This window comes from Halyomorpha halys, unplaced genomic scaffold, assembly GCF_000696795.3.
Source record: "Halyomorpha halys isolate HHAL.00 unplaced genomic scaffold, Hhal_1.1 Scaffold56.1, whole genome shotgun sequence".
Taxonomy (NCBI): Eukaryota; Metazoa; Arthropoda; class Insecta; order Hemiptera; family Pentatomidae; genus Halyomorpha; species Halyomorpha halys.
This window is the reverse complement of record NW_027115012.1, coordinates 1,497,185-1,512,076: the sequence shown is the minus strand read 5'-3', so window position 1 is coordinate 1,512,076 and position 14,892 is coordinate 1,497,185. Positions and strand designations below refer to the sequence as shown.

At 28.9% G+C, this 14,892-nt stretch overlaps 1 protein-coding gene across 3 annotated transcripts in view; it reads right to left on the bottom strand.

The window, feature by feature from the left end:
* LOC106692416 (uncharacterized) overlaps nucleotides 1-14,892 on the bottom strand; it is a 175,107-nt gene that overhangs the window by 72,011 nt on the left and 88,204 nt on the right. The window contains exon 3 of one of the 3 annotated variants that reach the window (XM_014438355.3): nucleotides 1,056-1,101. The exons of the other annotated variants lie outside the window; for them this stretch is intronic. The gene's annotated coding sequence lies outside the window, so the exon portion shown is untranslated. The remainder of the gene's footprint in view (nucleotides 1-1,055; nucleotides 1,102-14,892) is intronic. 3 annotated transcript variants of the gene reach the window in all.

Here is a 14,892-nt window from a genome sequence, read left to right as displayed (position 1 = left end):
AGTATGTATGAGATCATTTATCAATATTACCTATTGCCCACAACTGTGTGGCAGATTGTAATATCTATCAATAAATAAATCTATCTATCAAAAAAAAAAAAAAAAAATTTTTTTTTTCAATTATTGCTCACCCTGATTAATAATTATAGCTAATTTTACAATTTAACTGAATATAACTTTTTTTCAAATACGGCTCAACTCGTCGTACTGTTTTATTGTTTTAAATGTAACATAAGCCAGACTTACATGAGGATTTTGGAGGTGGAGTGGAAAGGGAAGATTTTTTATAAATTTTGGTTATGGAGTTCTTGCAAGATTGTGACGTCGTCGAACATCAACATATACTCCTGAATGTTTTAAAGGTAAGATAAAAAAAGGCTCAATCCAAGAGCAGGATTCATTCCTGATTTTAGCTAATTTTACAATATAGCTCAATATATGTATTTATTTTATTTAACACAGTTCTACTCGAATTTAGTAAAAATAAGATAAACCTGACTCTTACCATGGGATTTCGGAGAAATGTATCAAGGTCTACCTTACTAGAGAGATTATTGTTTTAATTTAAATTATTTTTTCATAAATCTGCAATTCCCACGTATAATTAAGAAAAATATTACAATTATTACAAATCCTTTGTAAAATTAATATCTGTAAACTAGCGTTTGCTATGAATTTTAACGTCAAATTTTGCAGGCAAACACTTTAAATTTAATTTATTTATACATATATCTATTTATGTGGATTATATTGAGACGACGTTTTGCAACTTTACTATTTGAATAGTTTTGCCCTAAAATGAAAAAACAATTTTTTAGAAAAAATAATTTCTTCAACTAATTATTTAAAAAACTAAAAAGTATAGAGTACAAAACTATTCTAAGAAATGTTTCTATTTATTCATCTTAATTTGTATATTGTACATTGTAGTATTTAATAATTAGTTAAGACAATAAAAAAAAAATGTTTTATTCACTATAAGGCTAGATTTAGGGAATAAAGTCTCGAAACGTCACCATAATATATTGATACATAAATGAGACTTTAAGAATTACCTTCAGTGCTTTTTCATAACTAATGTCCAATAGTAGCATTTCTCACCTGTAACAATAATTATAATTAGTTAATAAATTAGGTAATAGATTTGTCAATAGTTAATAATTACAATAAGTATTAATAATATAAAAAATATTCCATACATAATTCTTGGTTATAAACTTGGTACGATTTTGGTTCATACACTTATAAATATACCTTGCTGATATTATCCCCACGATTTGTAAATGAAAATACAAATTTAATTACGCATTATTTTAACAGAAACGCGAGCACGCACTCTAACAGATTTAATTGTATTGTTTAAACGAAGTAGTAGTACAACAGCCCAAGAGGAGAAAAAAAGCAGTTATCTCGTCCCAATTTTTGATTAATTTAATGAAAACTATGTATAATTACTAGTCAAAACTGATGAGTTTGCCAGGGATAGGTAGGAGGAATAAAAAATGGCGGCTGTTTCAAAGCGATAAAAAAAATAATTTTTCATTCGGAGCTCTATATCTTAAAACGTAGCAACAACACAAGAAAATCTAAGAGAACGTCATTTAAAGACGAGTAAATTTGCTAAAATATAAGCCCTGATAAAGTTATTTACGTTAAATAGTTTTCGAGATATAGCTTTTTAAAAAGCAACATTTCATAAAAATGTTGTATGGGACGTACTGAAAGATCAGTAGTTAGTGAATTTATTTTGAAAAATTTATATCTCAAAAACCATTTGATGTACATATGTACACTCAAAGAAAAGCTAGTTTAATGAGCTATAAAGTAGTTTATGATGTTTAACTTCAAAGGAGTAATAGTTTACATGAAATTTGCTAAAATAAATTGATTTGTAGTTGTTCGGACAAATTTTCATTTGCCAGATTTATGTTCATATGAGAATATAAAAACCACTACCCCTACGAAGATAAGTGTCATAAACTACTTTATAGTAAGTTAAATTTCCTTTACTTTGAGTGTTGGCAGACATATGTGTGTCTTATGGATCTAGAGATATATTTTTTTAAAAATCCAACATTTTATACAAACAACTAGAAATTAACATTTTGTGAGTTTATTTTGTCAAATATCATAAAAACTACTACTCCTACAAAGATAAACATAATAAACTATTTTATAGTAAATATAACTAGCTTTAATTTGGGCGCTGACAGACATCTGTACGTTCAATGGTTTCTGAAATGAAGATTTTCATAAATCAAACTTATTCTCCGAACAACTATAAAAACATTTATTTTAGCAAATGTCATGAAAACTATTATTCCTACGAAGGTTAAGGTCATAAACTTCTTTATAGTCCATTAAATTAGCTTTAATTTGAGTACTAATAGACATATGTACGTCACATAGTTCCTGATATATAGATTTCTCAAAATAAATTAATTAACTACTGATCTTTCAGTAGATTCTTAAGAAATTTTGCTTTTTAAAAAGCTATATCTCGAGAACTATTGGACGTAAATATACTTTTTGGGCTAATATTTCAGGAAATTTACTCTTCTTTAAATAATATTCTCTTAGATTTTCTAGTGTTGTTGATAGTTTTTAAGATATAGAGCTCCGAATGGAAAATTAAGGTTTTGAAACAGCCGCCATCTTTTATTCCCCCTACTTATACTTGGTAGACTCATCAATTTTGACTATTAATTATACATAGTTTTCATTAAAGTAATAAAAAATTGGGGTGAGATAACTGCCTTTTTTTCTTCCCGGCTCTTGTGCTATAAGGACTGACCCAAGAGAGTCCTTAAAATATTTAGAACTAACAAGTCGTATTCTCACTGACTATTGCGACGCTAGATAAATATTAATGTTAAATTAATTCAATAAACATGAGATGGCAGTCACGACTTCTAAGAAATTTAAAGGATGGATTGAGAATACATGTTGCTGAATTTATGAATGACAGATAAGAATAATGCGTAATACTTTATTTCAAGTATTTCAAAAATCGTGATGAATAAAGCGATCAAGGATTGTTTATTCAAATGTTTTTTTTATTACTGCCATAAATAAATTGAGAAAAGAAAACAGAATAAATACCGGTCATTAAACAATTTAAGCGCTATAATAATAAAAATTTACAGCATCAGGAGTTACTGAGATAAAATGACTAATTAACATCTATCTTGCGTAATAAAAGCGACAATTATTTTGTTCATAACATTTTAATTTGACCAGTTTCCATTACAAATGTTTTTAAAATTATCGGGTTATTTCCTAAGAAATGTCCTTTTTAGTACGTCAGAAATTCAAAGTGGGATTAGTGGTTTGTAGTTTTTAACTTTTATGTTTACAGATTGTAATAAGTGGTAATTAATCCTATTAATAAAGAAATATACGTAAAGCAGACATTTGTAAATTTACGCAATTTTACGAAGCATAATTTAAAATAAAGTAATTGATATCTTGAATATTTCAATTCATTTTGGGTCATCAAGAAATTTTCAATTTTATTAATTACAAAATATGTTAATTATCTGTAATTGTTTATATTGTCTATGTTTTTTAATTAAGAAATGTCTGTAAATTATGTCTTAAGTTTGTATTAATTTTTTTTCTACTCTAAGATTTTTCATTCTTGATAAATAATATTTCTTATCTTGTACTTATATTCTGCTAAGTTATTTTACTAGATCTATTTATATCCATCTACATATATCTCTTTATATTTTCTTTACCGTATATTATATTTCCAGTAGAATTTTCATTGTTTTTATTAAGTATAATGCAGACACATATATATAGAATCTTTATTGTTATTTTTTTATCCATTTTAGGTTTTATTGATTTATTCACATATACTAGAGGTAATAGAGCCAACGTGTTAGCCGAAGTTAATCGGTTGATGGTGTAGTATTACTGAGAATCCTTCGTTTCGAAGCAAGTTAAAATACATAATTAATCACAAAACTTTATTAATTGTTTACATTTAATTTAGAATAAAATTATGATTTGTTAATTTTTGATATCCTAAGTATCGGAAAAACTTCTTGAACACTTATTATCACCTGGTCAAGTTCAATAATTTATTAGAAATAAATATTATTTATAATATAATAATATAAAAAATTATTGTGACTGTTGTTTATAGCTATATACATTAAAGTTGACTGTTCAAAGAGTGACAGGTGTTATCATAGCAATTAACTGATTTTTTCAGTTAATGGTTCAGAAAATTAGAATTTCCTGTTAGCCAAAGTTGTATAAATGCATTGTTCACTTGTTCTATTTACCAGGGACGTCCAAACATTAAGACAATGTTAATCTGATTTCAATCTGTGCATCATATTGTAATGTAATTTATAACCATGATATGTGTAGGTGAACAAAGTATATAACACTATTGTAGAAAGATTGAAGATTGAAGATTGATATTTATGTGATGATGATAATAATAATAATAATAAAATTTAAAGAATTGAAATAAAATAAAAGCAAATACTCATGACAATTTATTTTTTAATACCATCTTCTCGTATATTAGAACTACTCCTTCCATTAATGTTTAAACCTGATGAAAATTAGCAAAACGATACTTAAGCACAAACATAAAAAAAACTAAGAGAATAAACTTTTTTTTTATGTTAAACAACAATTAACGTTATATATATATATATATATATATATACACACACACACATATACACATACACACATATTAATTAGACATACCTAGGCCTATTGTATTCATATATTACCTTAAACCTCTTACGTGATTTTAGGAATTTATTATTGTTAATTTATTAGTTATAAATTATTATCCTTATTATTCTCTTCATAAGTTGTATTTTATTCATTGATTTATTGCATTTCATTACTGTTTTATTAACAGAGAAAAGAAAATTATACAAAAAAGATGTGTTGGCAAACTGTATTGGGTTACTAAATACACATACAATTTAAATAAAATTGTCTGTCTAGGTATACGTATAGTCAGACAATTTTATTTAAATTTTTATAATGTATAGTAAATTTATTATATATAATGTAAATACTTTTATTTTGTATTTTTGCTATTTCTATATTTTATTTTTTCACCCTATTAGTTATCTATATACCTATTTATATTTTCTCCCTTAACCCAATACACCTTTCCATTTTTTCCCCCTTAAAAATTATTAACAGTAATTAACAAACATAGAATAAAATTAAAATATGAATAATAAAAATTTCAGATAGAAACTCCTAAAATACTTTCTTTTTTAATTATCTAAATTTCAGTTGTCGTGTTGTGTTTAAGCTGTAGTATATAAAATAAATAATTAGTTTCATTTCTAAAAATAATTTCATAATTGAATAGTTTTAGCTCATACGCCAATGCAGCCTCCACAATGTCACAATAATTCCAAGAGTAACATACAAATTTATATATATTTATAATTATTATTATATTTATTATTTTGACGCCGACTAATAGATGTCTCCATCTAGTCGGACTACATTTGTTATACTATGCTAAATAATTTAAAATAAAAGTTATAAATTATAATTTAAAAGGTTTAAAAAATATTTGTCTTCTTTTTGACTTTTTTAACTCTTTGACAATTAATACTTCGTAATACAAATGGTAAAATAAGTTTAATCAATTTATGAAGTGTTACTGAATCATGATTTTTATATTACGTTAATTCCATAACTCCATCGCATAATTTTTAAACTGTAAGTATTTTTAACAGACTTGGACATCTTCAGATAGTGCAGGAAATGAATAGAAACGGAGAACAGAGTAAAGAGTGGTGCAATAGCAATGTGGCAGAATAACGGTAAACTAGAACTGTGCATTTAATATCTCCATCAAGTGTCGTTCATTACTATACTAGTTTAAAGTAACATTTAAAATTTTTTTTTTATTCATGAGTGAAATTTTAGTTTCTCTACACCACATTTGAATGATAAAGATATAGGCATGAAAGGTAAGCACTCATAAGGTATTCTGCTGTAACTTTTGCGTAACCACGTGGCTACTCTCTCTTGATGCACTTGGATGGTCGAAATTCTGAATCCATTCAAATTACACAGGATGTTTCTCAGTAACCGCTTTAGAAAATTATGTAACCCACTTTACAATACAGTTACAAAATACTGTTATAAAACATCTTCCAGAAACCGTTTTTGGATGTCTTCGTTCGATTTTGAAAAAAAATTAGAAACAGAAATGTATAAATATGCATTTGTTGACTGTAATATGTATATATAAGTAAGCCAAAGCACGATAGTATATAAGGTTTGATCAAAATCATTTTTTTTTCTTTATTGTGTAATATTACGTTCTGTCATATATTTATAAGCAATGGTAATAGGTAATAGAGCTCATACACACCATATCTACAAAAACATAAATTAAAAAATAAGAAATAGAATTTAAAAAAATTAATAAAATTAAACTTAATGTAAAATAATATTTATCACTCTTCTCACAGTCAGTATCTTCGGCCCATCCTCAACACAATCTATGCAGCTAAAATCCCGACCAATCCTAATACTATCCTCATCACATACGCTGATGACACAAGTGTGAATAATAACCCTTTAATTGCATCCCAAACTCTCTAATCCCATATCACAACCTTCGAAGAATGGTGTCGAAACTGGAAGATCAAAATAAATCCCATCAAATCACCTTTACCCTTCGTAGTAAACCTACCGACTGCCCTACAATCTCCATTAATAATGTTACTCTTACCCCTGTAGAACAGATACACTAACTTGGACTACATGCTGGACCAACGATTAACCTGTAATCCTCACAGAAGGCAGGAAAATGCATGTCGGTTTTGACTATTACAGCACTTACTAGACAAACGGTCTCAACTTCCAATTCATTACAAAAGACTGGCCTATCTGGACTTATGGAGTTGAGCTTTAAGGATCCACTAAACCTTGGAATTCCTCTCGCATCCACTCCTTACAATTCGAAATCCTTCGTAAAATCCTCAATGCTCCCTACTTTGCTACAAATAAAATCATCCAAAGACCTTAATGTACCATATGTCACCGATCTAGTCCGAAACAGATATCAATCCTTCCATTACAAACTCCCTAACCACGAAAAACCCTCTGGTCTCTAACTTTGCTTTTTCTTTTATTCCTGACAGTTTCAGGCGTCTGAAAAGAAAATAGGCTGCTAGTGTATAAATATGATTAGAGTGCTTACTAATGGGTAGTGTCTCCATATGCCTGTATCACTCCTAATTTTTTTTTTTTTATTTAATAATTTATTTATTGATATTTACAACTGTATACACACACATCAAGTAAATTTGCTGTAAGTGATATTATGACATGATAAAAACATGTGGAGAATCTACCCATTGATAGAACTCCAAAAACATTTCTAAAGGAGATCTGGAGGCCATCTTCTTTTCAGACGTCTAGGAGGATTATTAGGTAGTGAAGGAAAAGCCAGATTAACTATTTAATGTTAAATAGACCTTTAACCTATTATGTCATTTCAAACTTCCCAGATAAAGCCCTGCAAAATGGGGTGAATGGTCGGACATTAAATAGTTAAAAACTATTTGTTCTTTTTCCACTGCAACCCTGACCATGTTCTTATATTTAAAGTTATACGGTCAACTATATATATATTTTTATTTTTATTTTCAAAGTATAATTATATTAATAAATATCCATTCCTAATACCCAATGAATCTTCAAACCTGTATAATCTCCTTTGAGTATTTGCTAAAACTGATTTCTAAGTATTTATGGCCCAGCCTGTGCCCTTTCACAGCGTTTAAAGCAATTTCTTCTCCCCGATCCATGACGAATCGTCTAAGGCCACGGTACTGGTTGTAAGGAACATATTTCCCAACCGGGGGCCATATCCTTCATATCAGGCCTTTTCTAACCTACAGGATGTAAATATCTAACATCGATATATAATATAAATACATAAATAGTAGATATATCAATATTTCAATATATCGAGTCTAAATATTTTTATCTGCACTTACCTAAATATGAATATAGTGCCATTAAGTAAGGTAAAGTTATTGTGATCGTGAAAAAATTTCGAATTCTATTTTGGACAAAATACAAATAATAGTCAAAATTAAAAATGGAAGTATTTAAGGAGCACGCCTCCTGAAGTTCAAGAAAAATCTAAAAGTTTCGCTATTTTTTCATACACATTAAAACTAACTACCAGCAATACAAGAAAATATCTTTGCACATTATTTAAAGTAGAGAAAATTTTCTAAAATATGATCACTAATAGCTTAAATGGCTTTATGTTCAATGGTTCTCGGTTCTCAAAATACAGTTTTTAAAAAACATTTTTTTTTTTCAAATAAGGAAACAACTAAATTTTGTGAATTTGTTTTGGGGAATATCGTGAAAACTTCTACTTCTCAATTGATAGCTAATAATGATTTTTCGTTATTTGGAAACATACGTTGCTTATTAAAAACCGTATCAATTTAGATGAGTTACCATAAATAATTGTAATTAAAATAATCCAAAATAGGGATAAATCAATTTAAATTAATTTATTCCTCCCCCCCCTCCCACTCCGGGCTCTAGGACTAGACTTTGAGGGAATTGTTTATTTTCTGGTTGGATACTAAGTTTCTTTACTCTCGGTAGTGAAAAAGCTAAATTAGTTTTAATGTAAAAAAAAAAATAGTGGAAGATATAATTAACACTTTTTATTAAAAATGAATCAATATTCATTAATTATTGTTTTATTATATTTATTTTTGTCTATTTCTCATACATATATATATTTTTTGGAAAAAATGTTGTTTTTCAATCCTCATATTTTAATATTGATAATAACCACTTAAAATTGTAGGTTTCAATGTTTTTTCAACATTCCTAATCCAACCTTCAGCCTTAGTAGCGTTGAAGACAATTATGGTAAAAAAAAAATAATGAAACTATCAGACCATTTTCAATTATATTATCAGACAATTATAAGCCACGGATTTTATCCTTTAACAATTTCAGATTAGGTAATTTAGAACGAATTTTCATCTCTCGATCTTTTGCCAAAAGGTCAATTCGTGAGGTGTGTAAGTGCGTCATGGTCCATGGATTCATCAATGCCATCATCACCTATACAAGTCTGAATGAATATCTTGTTTACTAATATGCCATAGTACACTCATTACTAAGGCCCGGATATTTATGGAATTTTATATTATTATGGTTTTTTAAACTACTTATCAAAAATCATCAGTGTACTCATATGAAATAAAATTTAATATTGCATATTCGATGAAAAAAACATATTTGCATATTTGAAATATTTCAGTTAAGTTAGAAAAAATAATATTATATATATAAATAATTGACCGTATTTTTTAAAATAATGAAGAAGATGGTCAGGGATGCAGTCACAAGAAAACAAAAAATAGTTAACAACTATTTATTTGCCAACGATTCGTCCCACTTTATACAACTTAATAAATAGATGTTAAATTTTTTTTTTTTTTTCAGCCCAGGCCATCTTCTTCATAATTAAAAAAATAGATATATAAATAATAAATTAAAATGTATTAATGAAGACGAAATTCCAGATCACAATTGAAGGCTCATATTCATTCGATTTTTAATATAACATTCGCTACCTTTAATAATTCACTTCAAATATAGCTAAGGTATTTTCATTTCCAAAATTTTCTCCTTTGTATCAACAGCAAAGAGAGGAACTCTATATTTTAAGTGCATCTATATTTTTTTAAAAAACATTATTCACATATTTTGGTTTAGGAAAACTGCTGTTTCTTGCCTTATTTAAAAGCTTTAGAAGTTGTTTTATTGTATATTAGAAGATTTTGTTAAAGCCCAAAAGTATATTTTTCTTTTCTTTAATTTAATTTCATTATACTTCCAAGTGGTTTTTATTTTTTGTTAATTTTAAGTTATTTTCCTTTTTTTAATAACCATTCAGTTTTTATTTTATAATTAAAATTAAATTAGTCTTTATCACGAACAGTTAGGAAGTTGTTATGGTGCGTGTATAATATAAATACACCGCTGCGGCTCGGCACATTCAACATTGCAGGCTGCAATGGGATTACGGCCTATATACGGGGACTGATAAGGGATTCTACAGTCCGCTGCCTAGAATCTAGAGGCTGAGCCAGAGTTGAGAGGCACCCATCGGCTCACCGCTTTTGAGGCCATAAGAATTTTTGGGGTTCGTTTCAGGACCATCTACTGTGAGTGACTTTTTTTCTCTTTCATCGAGCCTCATACTTTGTTTGCTTTTAAGTTACTTATTATTTTGTGTAAAGAGAATTGATTTTTTCTTTTACATATATATCAAAATATTTTCTTTCTTTTACTTCACACTAATTTTTTTTTTTTTGTAACAACAAAACAGTTCATTATTTTATTTCTTTATATTTTAATTTAATTAAACTTGTATATCAGTTGGAAGATTTTTTATTCTCTAATTTTTTCTTTATTATTTTTGTGTTTTTATGCTACATTTCAGGTCCGTTTTTCATTTTATCACCCGAACCAGCGAACAAATTTTTCTCTGGGGAAGAGGTAGGTTTTTTCATTTAAGAAACACCCCTCGCCCCGACAGATTTTGAGCTGTATATTTAATATTTTTTTACTGATTGTTACACAGGTTTTTATTGCATATTACAGAGTTTTTATTGCAAAAATATCCCAATCTAGACGGAGAAGTCCGTGTGACAAATACTTTTTGTGTCAGTTAATATACCTGCAAGAAAACTCGTTGAAACGTATAGTTTATTACACCTAAATTTAAGGTTTTATCCTTTAATAGTGTTTTGTATTTTTTCATACTTATGTAAATATAGATAATTACATCTCTGTACCTCTCTAACAGTCCTAGCTTCCTATTGCGCTAACAACCCAAAACAATAATCCTTTGACGTTTAAGAGGATCAGACAAGTTGATAAGGCTTCTTGAGGCCCTAATAATCATAATACTAAGACCGGAATCCCTCCTGTTAACAGAGGCGTGGGTAGAAATGGGGGTTCATTTCATTCAACAAATAAAAAACAACGTCATTTAATATTCGTATTCAAGAATTGTTAATTCAATTTTTAAAAAATATACATTGAAAATTAATGAAATATCTTTTAAATATTTAAAACTTTAAAAGAAATTATGAAGGATGATATTTAATAAATATTTTAACAATCAACTAGTGTTTATGTAAATTTTAATACATTTATTTACATAGGAAATAGATTTTTATAAAAATCAGATTAAAAAGAAATCACCTACGGAAATAAATTGTACTAGGGTCATTATCATAAGATGCGCAGATTTCACTTCCAAAAATCTCAATACAAAGTCATAATTTCGAGCTGTGAAAATTCAGTGACACAGTACTTTTCATGCAGTGGCCATGTAAGAGAACCATTAACTATTCTTTAGGAAAATAATGAAAAAAGCGTTAGACAAAATTATCACTCAAAACTTGTAACAGTGCAATATTTATTTAAGAAGAGAGCTATTCACTAGCTCATTATTGAACATTTTGAAGTTTTTCCTTAAAGCAATGTTTTATTTATTTATTAAAATTTACAACTTATTATTATTACAACTAAAATATTAATAGTTGGTGTTTGAATGATGTAAGCGAAGGAAGCTATGCAGATAGATATGGGTAAGGAGTTCCAAAATGAGGTAGATCCAACAGCAAAGGATGTTTCAAAGGAGGCAGTATATACAGATCGGTAGGTTGGGATCTTGTGTTTAATTGGCGAATGGATAAAGGTAGGGTGGAGAGATCAATGATGTAGGAAGGTATTTTGGTTATTAGGATTTGGAATATAAATGTACCATGGGTGTATTGTCTACGGATACTATGATACAGCCAGCTTTGATTGAGAGCAGTATTGAGAGATATGGGAACGCCTGTGAATAGCCAAAATGAATCTTATAATGCAATTCATTCACTTTTAGTCCCTTTTCCTGACCAATGGATAATACTCTACGCACTAGGCATCCGTAGTCTAAATGTGGGAGAATAAGAGAGGATACTAGAAGGTGACGGGTACTTCGAGGAAATAAATCACGGGATCTTAGGAGCTGTTTTACGATTGAGATATTTTTTCGAGTTATTTGGGAAATGTTGTTCCATGTGCTGATCAAAGGTTTTTTAGGTAGTTTGAAACTTAATAGGTCCGAGGGTGGTCTGAAAAGTTTCCGATCTAAAAAAATACAAGATAATGTTTCTGAAATTTAAATATTTTTCAACATAGTCTCCTTGCAATTTTACACACTTCTCCCAGCGATGCTCCCATCTCTGTAAAGATATGAGAAAAATGTCCACACGTTGGCTGCCGCGTTAGCTCACGTTAGACCAAAAATTTGTTCGAATGAACATTACCAACGGTCTGTTGGCGCAGTTCAGGCACAATAAATCTGAGTTTTGGCGCCAATTAATTACTGTAAATGAAACTTGGATACACCATTATACGCCCTAAACAAAAATACAGTCCAAACAGTGGGCTGAAAAGGGGGAACCAGCTCCAAAAAAAAAGCAAAAACTGTTATCTCGGCAGAGAAAGTGATGGCGACTGTTTTTTGGGGTAGTCATGGAGTTATTTCAATCGATCATTTTCAAAAAAAGAAAAACCATTACAGGAGCATACTATGCATCATTACTTGAATCAAGCTGAAGGCAGAACTTGCGGGAAAACGGCCACATTTACAGAAAAAGAAAATCTTGCATCAAGATAACGCAACGTCTCACATCTCAGCGGTTCCCATGGCGAAACTCCACGAATTACGGTTTGAACTGCTTCACCTTCCGCCTTACTCTCCAGATCTAGCTATTTTATTATTATATCCAGATATTCTATTATTTATTACTCTACTTGTCATTAATGATTATGCTATTGATTTATATTTATATTATTTTAATTTAATTCGTTCTTTTTTTATATCTGTGTTCCTATAATTTTCTTATAGCCTTATCATTTTGTTGGTAACAACTAACCAACCTGATTTCAAGCAACTGATGAATAGGAAGTTTTTTTTTCGTTGATTGAAATATGTTTTCCATGATTATTTATTTTATTTAATTAGTTAGAAATTTAATCAGTTTAACTACTTATCATTCATGTATGAAATGAAAATCAATCTTATTCTGGGACACTTAGTTCTCTAAGAATAACATGTTGGAAGAGTTTTATAAATACATATTTATCCATGCTCATATCGTTTTCTATTATTCACAAGTTAACGGAAGTTTATAGTCTTGAAGATGTCCTTTGACTTAAAATAGTTCAGACACAGAAATCGAAAAGAAAGCGTTTACAAACAAATATAAATAAAATAATCATTTAGAGCTGTACAATAAAAACAAATAAAGAAGTAATATATATAACGTTAAGGTTTATTTCTATATATAACAAGGAGAGGGATCACCGATTTCAATGAAATTTTTAAATTTAAATATTAGACACATGACTAAGTGTTCTTGAAAACACGCTCTGGGAGCAAAAAAAAAAAAAAATATAATTTACATAATTTTAGAAATTGTTTATATTGTCGTATACCGCCTTTAATGGTCTATTTATTTGTTCCAATCTATTTGTTTATTCATCTAGAACAGAGGTGGCCAACTTTTCTGTATATAGGATCTACTTTTTATATTAAAAGTGTGTCGCGATCGACTTACGTAGGCGTAGTCTAAAGGGCATGAAATGCAAACAATGTTTATACACTGTACATTATAAGGCGCATTCCAGTGAGGTATGGGTAGATAAGAACAATATATGTTTTAGGCAATCGACTTGTAGGCCAAGCCTGATCTAGAATAAGGACCAAAGACTAGTGATCATATTAAATGAGTCTCAATGTACAAAAGATTACAAAAACCAAAAGTAACATTAATTTTTAGCATCTTTTTAAACTCTTAAATACGAATTATCGTATAAAAAAATGGAAATTTTTAGAGATTTTTTTTCTATTGATTCTCCGCGTTTAGGAATTAAATTCTTAAACCCTCACAATGTTGTTAAAATCCAACTGTTAGAAAGCTAAATTTCCTCTTTCGACCCGCATCTATATCTTTTAAACTTTATACCTTTTTTATGGGAGAAAGTGTAATGTCGAATAAAGAAAAATTGCTCAAACACTTTATATCTCAGGTCTTAGTTTGTTAACGAAGATCCGGTTTGTATTACTTCGTTAAGGTTAGACAGTCCCAAGCCCGTCCCAGGTTTCGCGTAGATTAGTAAAGTCGTAATGAAGGTATTGCAATTATGAGTTTGAGAGAAAAAAAAAACGAAACCGTCGACAGTTTGAACAAAAAAAAATTATAATATATACATTTATAATTGTCCGTATAATTTCAAATACGTTTCTCTCCACTTTGTAGGGTTTCAATCAGGCTTCAAGTAGGCTTCAATCAGGCTTCAAGTAGCCTTCAATCAGGGCTATTCAAGATGATAGTTTTACAGACTTCTTTTACTGGGTTCTAGTATGTTCTAAACTATCATCTTGAACAGCCCCTGATGAAGCTCAAGAAAGTGGGGCGAAACTTCGGATAATAAATAGTTGTAAACTATTTCTGTTCTTTTTGACCGCAACCCTGACCATCTTCATATTTAAAAAAAATGAATTGATTAATATAAAAAATTTTATTTAAGGCTTTTTGGAAAGAATAACAAAACAAAAAAGTAGAAGTATTTTTATTTTTCCATTAAAAATATTTTGTCCCATTTTTCGAGGTCAATTAATCAGTCTCAATTATTTCAATACTGCGTTGCCCATGGCATAGAGTGAATGTCGATCGATTAGTTTTGGGATTTATGTTAATCTAAAAATATTTTCAGTTCTATTGAATGAGTTTAAATCTTTCTTACTTCAATTGAGAATATATA